The following is a 17,933-nucleotide window of genomic DNA, read 5'->3' on the forward strand; positions in this document are numbered from 1 at the left end:
CATTTCCAGATGTGGAAACCCTGGTCCTGAGGGTAAATCATTCTTAAATTGTGAGCTTATCTTATTTTAGTAACAGGAACTCTATGCATGTACTTATTGCTCCAAGGTCTAGGGACCAAAACGAAAGTCAGAGAGTTTGTGTGACAGTTAAGAGAAATAAACAAGCAAGTATATGGGGGGAATGAGAAAAGGAGAAGCAAAGAGATTTGTCCAAGAACAAACATAAGGAATTGAAGATGAAGTGTGACAGTAAAACACGGGTAAGTTGTGACACTGAGTGGCTCAGTTTCATTTCCTCTTGCTGTGGTAAAATATCCTGCGAAAGCTTCTTTAAGGATCGAGGCTGTCTGTCTTCCAGCTCACAGTTCAAGCACAGTCCCTCACTTGTAGGGGTGTCCAGGAAGCAGGGACTTGAAAGAGTTGAACACATCACGTTTACATTCAGAAAAGAGCATATGTGCATGTGGTTCTTTTTGTTGTTGTTTGCTTTTTTTTTTTTCTTTTTTTTCCCAATGCAGCTTTAGCTGTCCTCGACTCTGGACTGGCTTTGTAGACCAAGCGACCAGACTGGCTTCCAACTCACAGCTATCCACCTTCCTCTGATCCCCTGAGTGCTGGGGTTACATGTGCCACCACACAACTTTGTGTTAAGCTCACTTTCTCCAAGATCCACTGCCTAAGCTCAGTGCCACCCAGAGATGGTGAGTCTCTACATGTTAGTTAACATAATTGAGACCATCCCACACAGGTACACCCAGCGGCCAGTCTCCCAGGTGATTCAACATTTTTGTCCGGTTGATTTGAACAATTGCTCAAAGAAAACTTGCAGAAGCCTTATGGTGATGGTGGAGAGGAAAGGACGTCTGAGAAACAGTGCATAAACTGGATTCTGGAACTTTATCTTGATTTGATTAATTCTGAAGTAATGTTCACAGTATAGAGTTAATTTTCAAGAGAGAAGAAGCACAGCCGCCTCTGAGGGTGTTTTTCATGTTGTTACATTTCACTATAGCAATGGCTTACTTAGCATGTAAGGAAGACATTATTAAACAGTGGCTTGGAGGGTGGACATTGTAGACAACTAGGAGCCCCGAATCCCTGCTTCCTCCTGCCTGCTATACGTGTAATCTTGGCAGGAATCTCAGGGCTACTTCCTACTAATACACAGAACTGCCTAGTGACAATCCAGCAGTGGAACACACACATAGCCAAGATGACTCAGACCATCACAATGAACAATTATAAATGAGGCAAGTCAGGGCTTTATTCCTCCTGTGTTAATTCAGCAGTAAACTGCTGGAGGCCAACAATATCCCTAATCTTTACAAACCTTCCTTCTTTATTTTCTCTGGAAAAGACACAAACAAATATAATGACAGGTCTCTCTGCGTAAGATTCTGTAGACCTTTCAATAGACGGTGTATTTCAGTTTCCTGTATGTAGAAAACATCAATATCATAACTCTTGTAATTTAATTCAGCCTGTTCCACAAAGCACTGAGCACTTGCAATTCTCATGCACTAGAAAGTATTTCAATCAGTTCATCACAATTCTATAGGAAGAGAATTTGTAAAAATCATTTTACAAGTGATTTTATAGGTAAGATGTTTTCTAAGTATTATTAGAAAGTTCCAAAGATAACATCTAATTACTAAATCGTCTATTAAATTCATGTGTGAATATATAAATAGAATTACAGTACATATGTATCCTAGATATGTGTTTATGTACACATACATACATACATACATATGTACATTCTAGTTTGGTTTCTGATGTAGTGATAAAACGTTGAAGAAAAGCAATTTGGCAAGTAAATGGTCTGTCTTACACTTTAATATTTTGTTTTTCATTGATAGAAATAGGAAGAGAAGCTCAAAACAAGAACCTGAAAGCCAAAATTGAAGCAGAGCCCATGGAGAAATGCTATTTACTGGTTTGCTTTCCATGGCTTGCTTTCTTACTCAAAGACCAACTTGCTATGGGTGGCACTGCTCACCATGACCTGAACCATCTTATATCAATTACACATCAAGAAAAAATACCCTGCCCCCCACTTTGCAGGCATTCCTATAAGCAATCTGCTGGAAGCAGCTCCTCAACAGAGGGTCTCTCTTCCCATAGAACTCTATTTGTGGAAAGCGAACAGGAACTATCAAAATAGTCACAGTCACATGCACACGCGCACACACGTTTTACCACACACACCTCCTGGTATTTTAACTGGTCTTAAGAATTAAAATAAGTCCATGGCTTCAGTTTTCTTACTCCTTGGTAGATTTGTATGACATTTAGTGCCAGTTGTTTGCCCTGCTGTCCAGGAAGCTCTAATAGAATATTCTAAGCCAGAGGCCACTGTGTCTATCATGATGACAGACAGTATTTACAATGTGAACCTTTAAAAGTACGCTCTGCAGGAAATCAGGAATTTAAGCGAAGATTGATCCATCAGCAAACACTCTGCTTACTTGCCTAGCTAAAGCCTATTTCATGTAGGTAGTCTTCAACAGGGGTTATTTGTCCTTTGGATCCTTCTTTCTATTTTCTGCTCTAGGAACATAATTTTTACAATATATAAAAATAACTTACATGTACACTATTTTTTTTGCAAAATAGTTTACAAACTGTAAAGGTCAATTTACTGTTAAAATATTTTTAAAAGTTATTTATGGAATTGTGTAGTATTGAGCCTACTGAAATGAAACTGTTATTTATTACTTTTTTTTACTTTTTAAAATATATTTTATTAATTTATTCATATTATATCTAAATTGTTATCCCATCCCTTGTATCCTTCCATTCCTCCCTCCCTCCCATTCTCCCCTTACTCCCCTCCCCTATGACTGTGATTGAGGGAGACCTCCTCCCCCTGTATATGCTCATAGGGTATCAAGTCTCTTCTTGGTAGCCTGCTATCCTTCCTCTGAGTGCCACCAGGCCTCCCCATCAAGGGGACGTGGTCAAATATGGGGCACCAGAGTTTGTGTGATAGTCAGACTCCACTCTCAACTCAACTGTGGAGAATGTCCTGTCCATTGGCTAGATCTGAATAGGGGTTCAAAGTTTACTGCACATATTGTCCTTGCTGTTGTTTATTACTTAACAAACTTTTTTTTGATTATTTACAAAGGAGAAAAGAACTCCCCTGTCTTTCTGTGTGTGTACCTTTGCCATATGCTTCTTTATACCCTAGCCTTGCACCTCCCCACTGTCCCTTCAATCTGGACTTTGCAAATTGCCACACTTTGTCCAATGTCACTTTAGGAAGGCAGATATTTGTCAAAGCTGCCATATATGGTGTTCTAATGCCACCATTTAAAAGAAGCTTGAACTAGTTTCCAGGAAGCCGAAGGGACAGTAGAAAAGAGATGTCATGTCAACTAAAGGGAGTGTGCCAAATATTAACCAAGGACAGTGGCTATAATATACAAAGATGACCTGACCACTAATAGATAGGGAAACACTACCCAAAGGCTCATGAAAATAGATAAAAATTGTTTTAAAACAAGCTTGGCAATCTATAGCTCATAGGACAAATTCTAGGTGTTGGTTGTTTTAGAAAGTGGGGACTGACTCTGACATGAACTCTGGAGCCTCATATTTGACCACCTCCCCTTGGTGGGGAGGCCTGGTGGCACTCAAAGAAAGAATAAGCAGGCTACCAAGATGAGACTTGATAGCCTATGGCCATATAGTAGGGGAGGAGTTCCCTCTTGGTCATAGACCTAGGGGAAGGGAATAGGGTGAAAGTGGGAGGGAGGGAGGAACAGGAGGATATAAGTGATAGGTAACAACTGAGTTGTAACCTGAATAAATTAAATAAATAATAAAAAGAACAAAAAGGCAACTGGGTTTACAACAAATTAAAAAACATAGAAATGCAGAATTGGGGATGGGAGAAACATTTATTTACTTGCACGTTACCTAAGACTATTTTCACATTGCACAAAAGTGCTAGACTCTGTGGCCTGAAGAACCTAAAAACATACCATCTTTATTTTTGTATGGAAAACTTTATGAACTTTAGCATTAAGTCTAAGAGGTAGGGTGATTTGTTGGGCAGCAATAAATTACTCAGACATTCGCCCAAAGGGAACATGCCTCATTCCTTATTAAACCAATAAATTCCTATGCTCATGAAATACTACATATGCATTTGCAGAGCCAATTGCAAGTCCGTGGATAAAGCTCATTGTTCAGCTTGCATTTCCTAAGCATGGCTTTGCAGGTGGCTGGTTTTAACCCCGTATTTTCTCCTTATTCACCGTAGCAGTGCAGCTGGGCATAGGCTACTCTTTCAGAATTGTCTTTCTGAGTCTGTGTATTTTCTCTGGCCCCACGTTTGTGTTTCCCTTTCTGAAACAAGAAGGGAAGAGATACATGTATCTCCCTCCCTTTCCTCCTCTTCTGACTAACTGGAACCTTAAGGCACCTTACTTACTGTACTAATAAGTAGCATATGCTAGAGAGGTTGGGCGGGGGCGGGGGGCGCATGAAAGCTATCCAAATAATTTAAGCCAACCTTTTCTCTTTCTAGAACTCCATGGGACATGAGGTCTCATGACTAAGAATATTCATATTGATCTCCAAATTAGAGAGAAATAAAGTTGAATCTTCTCAAATGTACCAAGTGACCACTGAATATCATGTTCTAGCAGGCTGGCCATATCCTAAATAAAGTTCACAGTTTTATGGGAAAAGTTTTGCCACCAAAAAGATTTAGTTGATAAAATATTGGATTCTTGGCTCCAAACTCTAAGTGACTTTGATATACTTTGCCCCAATTTTGTTAGTTGGCCAGAGGCAAACCATATACAGGACCCATGCTTTCCTCTTCCTAGATAAAAATACACAACTCCAGACAGGCGAAGCAGGAATTTTGTACACTGACCTTTCTAATTCCTGTTTCTCCCAAGTCAGAGGGCTGCAGTAACTGGCGATTGCCCTAGGCATGTGTCATTTTAGTTCCCAGAAATGCTTGTGCACCAACATAGTGCCTCAGGTGATACAATAGAGATATAATCAAGGGGATCCTTGGCCATAGAGGCACCCCAAAAGCACATACACTGAATGTTTTAGGTAATTAGCAGAAAATTAGGAAAGATAATTTTTGTCACATTGTGAATCCACAGAAAATGATAGCATGCAATATGTATCAATGGAGGCAACCTTTAAGTATGTACACTTGAGCACAGTCCACATTCCTCCAGTGACTGTTTCATTAAGACTGGAAAGAAACCTAGCAAATCATGATGGGACCAACCTATGTGATTTCAAGAGCAGCCTATCCTTAGTAAACCAAGTCTCTTTATGATACTTGACATCTAGATGTTAAGATTCCATTTCAGTTCCATGAGGTCCCATTTATTAATTGTTGATCTTAGAGCCTGAGTTGTTGGTGTTCGGTTCAGAAAGCTGTCTCCTGTGCCAATGAGGGCAAGGCTTTCTTCACTTTCTTTTCTAATAGACTTACTATATCTAGTTTTATGTTAAGGTCCTTGATCCACTTGGAGTTGTGTTTTGTGAGGGATGATAAATGTAGATTTATTTGCATTTTTCTACATGTAGACATTGTTAGACCACTTCTATTTGTTGAAGTTGCTATCTTTTTTTCCATTGTATGCTTTTGACTTCTTTATCAAAAACAAGTATCTGTATGTATGTGGATTTATTTCTGGGTCTTTAATCCAATTCCATTGACCAACCAGCCTATTTCTATGCCAGTACCATGCAGTTTTTGTTGTGGTGGTGGTGGTGGGATTTTTCTGTTGTTATTGTTGTTTTTTTTTAATTTTTTACTGTTGCTCTGTATTATAGCTTAATAGCAGAGATGGAGATGCCTCTAGAAGATATTTTATTGTATAGAGTTGCTTTAGCTATTCTAGGTTTTTTATTTTTCTATATGAAGTTGAGAATTGTTCTTTCAAGGTCTGTAAAGAACTGTGTCAGTATTTTGATGGGAATTGCATTGTACCTGTAGGTTGTTTTTTGTAAAATGGTCATTTTTACTATATTAATCCTACATATCCATGAGAATGGGAGACCTTTCTATCATCTGATATCTTCTTCAATTTCTTTCTTCAGAGACATGAAGTTTTTTTTTTTTCATACAAGTCTTTCATTTGCTTGATTAGAACGACGCCAAGAAACTTTATTTTTTGTGGCTATTGTGAAGAGAGTTGCTTCCCTAATTCCGTTCTCAGCCCATTTGTCTTTTGTATACAGGAAAGCTACTGATTATTTTGAGTTGATTTTTGTATCCAGCCACTTTGCTGAAAGTGTGTGCCAAATGGATGGATCTGGAAAAGATCATCCTGAGTAAGGTAACCCAGAACCAGAAGAACATACATGGTATATACTCACCTATAAGAAGATATTAGCCACATAACACAGGATAACTATACTACCATCCATCCACAGATCTATAGAAGTTAAAAATCCTGAGATTAGATGCTTAATTCTCATTCAGCAGGGCAGATAGAATAGACACTAGAAGTGGTTGAAGAAAGGGAACAAGACAGGAGCCTACCATAGAGGTCCTCTGAGAGACTCAATCCAGCACGGGATCAAAGCAAATGCTGAAACATACAGCCAAACTTTGGACAGAGCACAGGGAGCCCTATGGAAGAGTGGGGGAATAGAAAGACCCAGAGGGGACAGCAGCTCCACAGAAGACCAACAGAGTCAACAAATCTGGGCCCATGCATGGACAGAAGCAAGGCCTCTAGTTCAGATGTAGCCAATAGGCAGCTCAGTCTCCATGTGGGTCCCCTAGTAAGAAGAACAGGGCCTGTGTCTGGCCTGGACTCTGTTGCCCTCTTTTTCATAACTTTCCCCTGGTATGGTAGCCTTGCCAGGCCACAGAGGAAGAGGAGTCAGGCAGTCCTGATGACACGTGATAGGGGTCAATTGGTAGAGTAGAAGGGCTTGCTCTTTCTGAGGACTAGGGGAGAGAGTAAGAGGAGGTGAGTTGAGACTGGAAGGAGACAAGGCAGTGGGCTACAATCAAGACATAAAGTGAATAAATTAAAAATAAATAAAATAAAAAAGACTCTATTTTAGGAATTCTTGAAATCAAAACGTAACAAATATGTTCTGGAGAAACAAGAAAACCCAGCTTAGTTTCCAAACAAAAGCATTTGAAAACATTCTTTTGAGAGTAATTTTGTTGAAACTAAAGTCGAGTTCCCAAACACAACTGTAAAAATGGAAGCTGGCTTGTGATACTCAGGAACTGCCTACTCATCCATCAATGCCCATTTAAAAATAATTTCTGTTGGGAGTTGTATCAGCTGTTCCTGTTACGGACTGTCTCAAATGTTGTAATTTGTGGATCAGAACAAGTAGCACAATGGTCTTAGTTATCTAATTACCTGCTTCCCCTGCTGGACTGAATGCTGTGTAAGAAAAGAAAAATGTTATCTTTCTTGTTCACCAGAGCTTGTTTTCCAGAGCTTGATATGATGGTGGGAACATCACTGATTCTTAACAAATATTTGCTGAGGACATGGATCTCAGTGGAAGACAACTGACTAGATTTTCACCAGCATCAGATATGGGTGTGAGCAGTGATGAGGCCCTGGCAAGACAAGTTTCTGCAGAGCAGATAGTAAGTTAAGCGTCACAGAACAAGAAGTATTTTCAATAGCTAGTGTTGGGCCATGCCCATTATGACTCTTATATTGAGAAGGTACATGAGGAAAATGTAGATGTTGTTGCAGGATCAAGGAGCGTCAAGGAAAATTCAATTCAGACCAGTCTCCTTATAAGGACATACGTAGGGTTTGGAGAGGAAATCTGAACCCATTTTGATTTTCTATCCCTAAATATAATTACCATGGTTCTTTATTCTTCTCTGCTCTTAAATAGTCTTCTGAATAACTTTCAGTTTGTGTGTGTGTGAAAAACAAAGCTGGTGTTTAGATACCCATGTCATTGTGGTAAGAATCTTCCCAGGCACTAGAGTCCAAAACGGAACAAATAAAAACAGCCAACTTAAAACAGAAGCCAGTTCTGCATGACTATGTTGAAAATTGAAGTAAAATGTGGTTTGGCGGTTGTTGTATTACAGAAGTAAGGAAAGATAAAGCAAAGACTAGAACACAGCATACCTGGGGGAAACTAAAGGAAACGTGTGAGAAAACTGTCACATGGGCTCTGTGCAGCAGAAGAACATACCTGTATTGTTTCACAATGTCAGAGTTCGCTGAGTAACAGCAAACTCACAAGGTTCAATAGTTTCTACTACAGTAATTCGCTAGATAATCCTACCACCTTGGTAATCTGTCGAAGGCCAATGAAGAGTTTTTTATTTCACTGTTAATTATTAATATTAAATTTCTTATGCAGCCCACAGCAGTCAGTCAAAATGGCAGGATATGCATAGGCATATATGTGGCTTACATAATGAATTTAAGTTAAAGAGGCTGCAGCAGCATTCAAAAGGTCCTAGATGCAGGCTGACGGGAATGTTAATAGAGTATGTATTGGTAAGATATCTAAAAATTCAGGCCAGCGTAACGAATAACAGATTGGTGCATGGCCCTGCCATCACAGTACTAGAGACCCCTTACTTTACAGGGTTCATGTGAGGATACAGCCTTTCGTTGGTCTAATGTGTCTTGTGAGTTCTTGTGTCTAGTTTCCTTACCAAGATAAGAGGCTCATGTACCCTCAAAGTCTCGGTTCACTTCAATAAACATAAAGGTGGCACTCTTTCTACTACCAGGATTAGATCATTTATCAACCACAGCTGAATGGGTGGTGCCCAACGAATAATGTGGGTTATGAGTACACCCAGAGGCTACAGTCATCCACTTCTAAAATGGAGCAAAAGGATATGTGTAAAATGGAGACTCCCACATCAAGGCACAACCCCCTCCCCCCAAAGACCCTTGTTTTATACAGTATGAAGTAACTAACATAGAGCCAAGCCTGATCACAACACAAGCAAACAGAGTAACAGCCAACCTGACCGGGAAATGTCTCTTAACCTCTCCCTACCTGGATCTCATTAGTAAAATTAGGATGAAATAATTTATAAGGTTGCTATTAACGTTAAAATTTTTATGAGTGGCCAGGCTCGAAAACATGATGTCTTCAGCAGAATGTGCCATGGTTTTTCAATATTCCTTTTACATATAATGGAAACAAGTTAATATAATAGGTCTGATGTTCACAAAGCCATTAAATATTTACTGGTCACTCTCTTGATGACCATTTTGATTCATTACATAGTATATATAAATCATCGATATTTTCAAATTATAAACAGCTCAGAAAGGAATTTTGCAACTCATGCTGTGTGGCCTTTAACTAAAATATGAATTATCTCCTTTTTGTGGGGGGGGGCATTTGTAAGCTTATCACTTGTTAAGAACACTAACGATCTAACTAAGATACCACACACGCATGATAAGTGCAACATATCACATATGAATGATATGTTTATCATGATAATTTTCCTCTAGGATTACAAATTGTGCCACATAGATCATTTTGCCTTTTGTGAGAATCCCTCTGCTTATTTTTAAAATATTAGTATCCAGTAACAAAGAAATGCAGATGGAAAGAGATGTTCTCTGTGTCACACGATACACCAGCAGTAAAAATAAAACCTTGTGTTATTTCTCTCAAGTGAAATATAGTTAAATATAAAGGAATATGTTGTTGGGATGACACTTATTTATAAATGTTATAACGCTATTTTCGGATTCTGTATGCCCTTTTTTTTTTTTTTTTTTTTTAAAAAAAAACCTTCATTATATGTCCCAGATGCTCCTTTTCCCCTAAAGTGTCATTTATTTTTCTATCTACTGAGTTGCAACCTTCATATTTTTCAATTTCTCCAAGTCTTCCTAAAGTAGTTGTCTGTACTAAGTGCTGTACAGCAAAGAATCACCCGTCAACAAGCCTTTCAATGTTTCTTCCAATGCTGCCTTCCTACACTCCTTCTCAAGCTCTGTCACAGATCCTTGCCTTCCCCTGAGGTCTCAGTATCTATCCTCTTTCCCACTGCATCTTTCTTATGCAGATTAACGTGCTCTGGCCTCCTGGACTCTGCATAACTCCTTATTTGGAAGCTTTTTCCAAATTCTCCCTTTTCATCCTTTCTTGAACTATGTGTGTTTTTGAAATTCAGAAAATGTGGTAGTCAGATAATAAGTAAATCTGCCAGGGTCCCCAAACTAATGCATGATGAATGAAGTCGAGATCTGCTCAGAAGCAGCTAATAATGGTTCTGGTATGTCTTACTGCATGTATACATTCAAAATGCAGACAACGTATGGGATCCAGCTGGATATAGCATTAAAATAAGTAGCACACCATCCTTCAGTTCCCTAAGTTTGCAATTTATATTGGAGCTCTGGTCATGGACTATACAACTGGTTTGCAGTGGTGGGAGTGGGGTTATTTATAGGTGCTACCAGGTATTTCAAAGAAAAATATCCAAATGACACATAGTGATGCTGGCATTCGTAGGCACTGGGAACACCTACCACCACATTTGCCAGAAGTTGAAAATTACCTCTGCACTTCTGAACACAACCTCTAGATTCTATTAACATTCATACTTTTAAATTTAAAATAAAGTTCCTAGTATGCATAAAACTACATTAATTTGTTGGGTGAACTGGGTAAACTAGTTCTGCTTATAATTTTTCAGACAACTCCAAACTGATTTCATTGTAGCTGGGCTAATTGCACCACATACTTTCTTTTTTTCATTTCTGTTTGATTTGTATATATATGTAAATGTGTGTATGTATAAAAATATATGTATGTGTCAGTACATGCCACATGCTGCCAGTGCTTTTTGGATGCCAGAAGAGGGTGTCAGATTCCCTAGAGCTGGAGTTGCATGCGTTTGTGACCCATCCAACTTTGTCCTCATCCATTAGACAAGCAGCTGGGAAGAACTCTTCATTTTCTGCTCTGGGAAGTAGTAGCTTACAAATACTGTCCCTCCTAGAAGCAAAAGGAAATTTACTTGGTTTAACAGTTTATGCAGTAGTCATTTTTTGGTCTGGCTTCTTTTATAAGATATTGTGTCTTTAGTTATTACACATGTTGGTGAAGATAACAATTGTTTGCCCATTTTCAGGACCATAGGGTATTAAACTGTATTATTAAATATCTGCAGTTGAATTGCTCCCCCTCCCCTTGCCTTTTCTTAAAATGAATACTACCTTTAAGATAATAGATGCACATGTGTATACACATACTGATTTCTGCTGACTATATACTGAATGCAATCGTTCATGTGTTTTAATCAGTTCATGTCCTGGGGACCCCAGTGATGGTTTCACCTGCACTAAAGCCTCACCAGTACTGAAACTGTCTCTGCTGTCTCCTTACTCTTCTCAGTCTGTTTCTGACTTACGTTAAGTAGACAAAGAATGGAATTGGAGGAATTTATCACAGCTATCAGATATTTGGAGATGCACATTTGTAAACAGCCTATTAAAGTCCTTTCCCAAGTTTTCTGCTAGACTGTATGTTTTTACATTGGTTTGAAAATGTCCTCAATCTAGCTTAGATGATTGGATGCAATTGATGTATGCATGTATATATATATGTCATTTACGTTAAATAAGTTTTGATTTAAGTTCTTTCTATGATGCCTTTAGTCACTAGACAGTCTTCAATTTTTACAATTTATTCATTGTTATTGCATATTTCTGTAGGGTGTGTGTGTGTGTGTGTGTGTGTGTGTATGTGCATGTGTGCAAGCCAGGTTACAAATGTGCTAGTCAGAAGGCAATATTTAAAAGTAGATTCTTAGACTGTGAGTCCCAGAGATTGAATTTATGTTGCCAGACTTGTACAGCCAACACTATGATTCCACTAAATCGTCTTCACAGCCAAACAGTCTTCGTGCTAGTATGGTGAAGCTTATCAAGTGAACTATAAAGCTGTTCAACTTCCCATTTCCTCCTAAATGCAATGCTGGTGACATGTATTGATGAATAAATTATTAACTTTTTCCAAAATATTTAAGTTTCTTCATTGTTATTGTTTTACAGCCTTGGTCTATGCTACTGGAAGTTTAAGTCTGTGTGTGTGTGTGTGTGTGTGTGTGTGTGTGTGTGTGTGCGTGTGTGTGATGTCAGCACTTCCCTCTAATCTGATAGTCTCTTTCACCTCCCTTGTCACACAGCGACATGAATGTAGGCTACTGCTGGATTTACATTGGTTGCTTTGTTATCAAAACTATGCTGTTTTAATGATCATATCTTGACAATTACTGCTAAAGAAAGTTATTCTTCCTTCTCTTGTATAAGAGTCTTGATTATTGTTTATATTTATTGTGTGTGGAGGTGACTCGTACTACAGTAAATGTGAGGAGACCATAGGACAACTTGTGGCAGTGTTATCCTTTTAGCACATGGACCCTGAGAACCAACCATGGTAACAAACACCTCTAACTACTGAGTCATCTTGCTTACCTTATGCTCTCGAGTATTCTTAAACCTCTGTGGTTATGTAGAATGTTTTAATGAACTGGTCAGTTTCCAAATGAAGATCTCATTTGTTCTCTGCATACTAAAAGGTTTTATGATTGTTTTGGGGGCTTTTTTAATTTGTTCATGTGACAAGGTTTCTCATTCTTTCTGATGTTAATGTTGGTTATTTGTAGTCTTTTCTTGCTAAAATCCTGTTATATTCACAGACTAAAACTAATCCATTTTAATGTACTGTTCTATTTAGCTCATTAATATTTTGGTCAGTACACTTCCATCTGTATTCATGAAAGTGGTTCATTTGTGATTTTAATTTTTTGTAATACTTTTGCCAGATTTTACATAAACTTCAAAGGTTGAATAGAAATTGTTTCCTCTAATTATTCTCATCATTTTCTGGTGGCATTTGTGTAGAGTTGCTATTATTTGTTCCTAAGAATTTACAAAAGTTTCTTGGTGGAAACTTTTGAAACAGTTAAAATAGTCTTTCTTTGTGAAAAACTAAATTAACTCATTCGTATAGCAGATATACCATTATTCAACTATCTATGTATTTTATAAATTTTAGTGTTAAATAGTTCGTTTTACCTTAATGATTAAGGACATTTATATAAAGTCATCCAATATATTTTTATTTTTAGTTATCAAATAGTGAGGTCCTTATTTCTGTTTCTTATAATGATGAGCAGCTTTGGTTTCATTTATTTGATCAACCTTGTGAGTAATTAGTTAATTATTCAAAAACAGAAAAGAACTGTGTAAAATTTGAATGTATATGTGTGTGTGCTTTGTATTTCTCTTATTTATTCCATTTATTTATTAAATCAATCTATTGTGTATGTATATTTAGTGTGCTATCCAATCTGCTATGACAATTCTTAAGATGAAAACGTAGATACTGATTTTCAATCTTTTCCTTCTCTAATATGAGAATTTAAAAATTCTCTAAAGAACACAATTTTACCATATTTTCATTCCAAAATTATTTGTTCAATGGTGCTTTATATGTAGGTCATGTAACCTACATTGATTGACCTGTCCTCATGTTATTGAAGAGTAAATTGCTTAATTTTCAGAAGTTAGAAAATTTGTCCTATTATTCTTTAATTTAAATCAGCAATAGTAAGAATCCCAGCCTCTTATTATTTGGAATTGGTTAAGATTTATGTTTGTTATTAGTCCACTGTATATCTTAAGATAATAGGTGTTTAGTTGTGCCAAGATATGCCAGTGAGTCCTTGGTGGTGGTGTTTAGATCTTACATATATTTACAGTTTTGTCCTGTTCTTCTATTCCATCATTCTGAACAGTTATTATTTAAAATTTTTGTAATATCTCTTGAATCATTATTTTTGTTACTTTTTATCTACCATTTATCTATACCATCTGTTTATGTATTATCTTTAATCTACCATCTATCTGTTACCTCTTTATTATTTTTTTTCATTCTATATTCTGACTTATACATCTACTGTCTATCATTATAGCATAGATTTGACATTACTGGACAAATACAACCTTTTGACTGTGTATGCTTTCCTGTTTGATCTTTTATTAATGTGAAATATTGTTATTTAGAGAAGTTTTCTAGGTTGGACACCTATTTTCACAACAGTTCAATAACTAACTTCTTTTTCAGTGTGTTTATATCGAATTTCTTTTCATATTTTCCTATGCTCTCACATGCAAACACATATGTATGTATATATATATATATATATATATATATATATATATATATATACATACACACACACACATACACACACACACACACTCTAAATGATTGTAAAAAATGGAAAAGTACATGAGCAAAGCAAATGTTATTTAGAATGGACTAGAAAATATTAACATCCTTCCTTCTTTTGTACTTTTTTTGGTGATTTGTTTGTTATTTACTTAAGAAAAGATATTGTCCTTAGTGATCTGAAAGTCATTATGCAGCTCAGGATGGTCTTAAACTCGTGATTCTCTTGTCTCAGAAAGAGACAAGGTGAGAAATACCAGCATACCCAGCTCTGCTCCACCCAGTTTCCAATACTGTTTTAGGTTGAGTTTGATTTTGTTTCCCTAACACATTCACATGTGAATTACCTTACTAACAGGTGTTTTTGTGGGCTGGTCTCCATTCAGTACTAAACAATGAGGGTTCTGGTCCAATGAAGTGCTCTGATAGACATGGCTGGCTTCTTGTGTAAGCACAGGACCACCTTTCTTCTTGTCGTTATATTCCCCTTTCATGCATAATGCCCAGGGTTAGCATCTTCCATTTTTATTGACTTGCCTTTTCTGCAGTTTATCTCTTTTAATGATCTTTTGGAGAGCTAGCATTTAAATTTATCACTCAACTGTTCTACTCTCATTTATAAATTATTGATCTCCAATTGTATCTTTATTAATTCATCCCTGTCCTTTTATACTCATCTAAAAGAATTATTCCTATTTTTTTACTGGAATGATTCATTAATCTATTTTCATTCTTTCTTGTTTAACATGAAAAACATTAAAGCATTATATTTTCTCCTGAATTTAGGCCTGGCAGCATCCTACTGGGTTTTGCTCTTTTGTGGATATAATTTTGGTTTTTAATCTTGACATGAGTTAGAGGAATTTTTCCTTTTATTTTTTTCTGTATCAAAACAGCTACATTTGGTCCTTTGCTCCACAGCTCCAATATTGCTACAATATTCTGATATTGTGGCATGTGTTTTAACTGAGTGCCACATCTCAGATGATTTTTGCAACTGCCTGTGTCCTTCTCAGTGAGTTACAAGAGGAGAGTTGAGTGACAATCCTGGGTTAGGAAGGGATGTGAACTCTGACTCTGAAAAGAAGTGTGTGTCTTCCTCCTGATTCTTAAAATGCAGATTTAAAGAAGAAAAGAATTGGACCATCCCTGAATAAGCCCCTGTACCCCAGATGAAATGACAGCTTCTGGAAGGAGCAAGTAGACATCCTGGTGTGCAAGGAGCTACTTTATCTGCTCTGAAAATGTATAAAATTATTGCTGTAAGAGACAAATTGACATCTATCTCTTTAAGGGCCATTATTTCAAGACCCAATTTCAGCAACTGCAATGATGCCATTACTAATTTATTTGCAAATAAATTAGTAATTTGTTACTAATTTAGTTGTATGGCTGTCAAGAAACATGAAATATATAAAATGTGTGTTCTAGTTTTATCTAGAGTATTCTAAGATAATTTAGTTGTCAAAGAAATGCTCAAATTTGGTAAGCATTTCCTCTTTTTATGAGTTTTCTATTACAAACTGTGTGATGTCTAGCTTATATATAAAAACACATATATATGTATTTATGTATGTATGTTTTTCAATCCACAACATCAGTCATGTTACTACTTTACATATCATGCTTTATATAACAGCATTGCACAGAATACTGACAAGTTTCCATCAAAATAAAAATGTTTAATGATACCTTTATTATTTGCTTCCTGTTTTTATTGACAAAGGCTATGTACCAGGAATGAATCTTATCTCTACTTCACCAGCTGTTTCATTATTAAACCACATTGTTTCATCTTGCTGTTTTTCAGTTCCCATGTCGGTGTAAAAGGGGAATCAACAGCACCTGTTGACTAATTTCAGTCATACTGAAGTGATCAGGGACATGAGCTCACAATGAATGCAATAGAGGGTGAGAGGTAGTGAAATATTGGCATCTACTTAAAGTTGACTGACCGGAACTTTCCCAAGTTTATTTTACTGGTAACGCTTTGATTACAGCCAAATGTAGGAAAAATATTCTATTCAGTATGGATTTGAAGAATCTTGCTCTATATCACCATGTTCTGCTGTATTCTGGGAACTGTCCCTCAACACATAATGTATAAATGCCACTTAGGAGACATTTGAAACTTCTTGACATGGATACACATTCTACATGCACGTATGTATTTATTTCTGAAGTGAGATGCACAGTATGAAACTGATAATTTTTCCACGTGTGGTTTTTCTAAACATGTATTTTTATATTTATCTATCTGTATTTATTTATTTATTTATTTATTTCTGTGTGGGGGTGTAGGAACACATGTGCCATAACAACACATGTATGGAGGGTGGATGGTAAAGTGTTCTGGAGTTGGCTTTAATCTTCTAATATGTGGGTATCTACAAATGAAGTGGGAGATCAGTCTTAGTGGCAAGCACCTTTACTTACTAAACCACTCACTGGTTCCTCTAGATGTATTTTTATGCTAAGCGAAAATGCTGTGACTAAAATTCTTCACTATATTGTTCTTTTCCTCTGATCCTGGTTCAGGTTTTTCCTACATGTCATCATCAAACAGTCTTTTTTTTTTTTTTTTTTTTTTTTTAGCAGTAATGCATTTTATTCTTCTTAGATAATTTCTTTGCTTAAATTTCCTCTTCTTAAAAATTATTTTCCTTCTTGCATATGAACAGTGTTGGGTTTTTTTTTTGTATGACTTTTGTCTTCTCTACTACAGGAAGCAATTCTTCCACAAATATTTTGTGAATATTAGTTTCTTTCTAACATTTCTTTCTGGTTTTTACAACCTCTTGTTTTGCAAAGCAAAAAAATCTCTGGCTATCTCAGTCAGCTGCCAAATCCATTCCAGCAGTTTGGTTGTTCTTTCACATATTCAGAGCTGGCCTTAATTTTGTATTTAAAAAAAATTATTTGTTTACAGTCTTTGGAGGGGATTTTTTGCCTGTTGTTTATTTGTTTAATATGGCTTTTGTTTTGTATAGCCCAGGATACCCAAGAACTCACCATCCTTCTCTCTCAGTCTCATAATTTCTGGGACTGCATCTACATGCTACTAGGTCAGGGCTCATTGTATTTATTTTCCCAATATTTCCCAGAACAAGTTTCAGTTTAGCTGATGAGCACACTGTCTTGTCCAAGCACATCTATGAATAGTGATTTTTAATATCTTTTTCAATGTAACTTTCATGATAGGGCCCATCTATATATTTCCCAATATCTGTCAAATTGTGCCTGCTATCCTCCTTTTTACCTGTGAGAATAATTTTATATAGCCATTATTAACACTCTGATACTCTCAAGTCATGCAAATGCCCCTTTTCTATCATAAACACAGTTTCCAAAGATGTAATGGATTCCACACTTCCCATCCAGGATCTACACACATAGCTGACTCCTTTGAGACCAACATTCTAGGACCACCCCTCCCCGCTAGTCCATTTGTTCCTGGTTTATTTCTTAGGTCTGATATATCTACCTGAATATGGAGGAGTCTAACTGGTGAGTAAATGAATCCATATTTAACCAAATTCTATCACAGTGGCCAGGAAAAAGAAAAGAGCAGGCGATGTTCCTCAAGATGCTGCAGCTTTGAGGGGCAGATTTCATGGTGTTTAAGCAAACAAAACTAAGAAGATACTACATGATTTCCCTCACCGACAGCTTTAATTCACTATGGTTAAAGAAAACCAAAATACCCTTCCTGTAAAGAGATT

Source organism: Acomys russatus, chromosome 23 (genome assembly GCF_903995435.1).
Source record: "Acomys russatus chromosome 23, mAcoRus1.1, whole genome shotgun sequence".
Classification (NCBI taxonomy): Eukaryota; Metazoa; Chordata; class Mammalia; order Rodentia; family Muridae; genus Acomys; species Acomys russatus.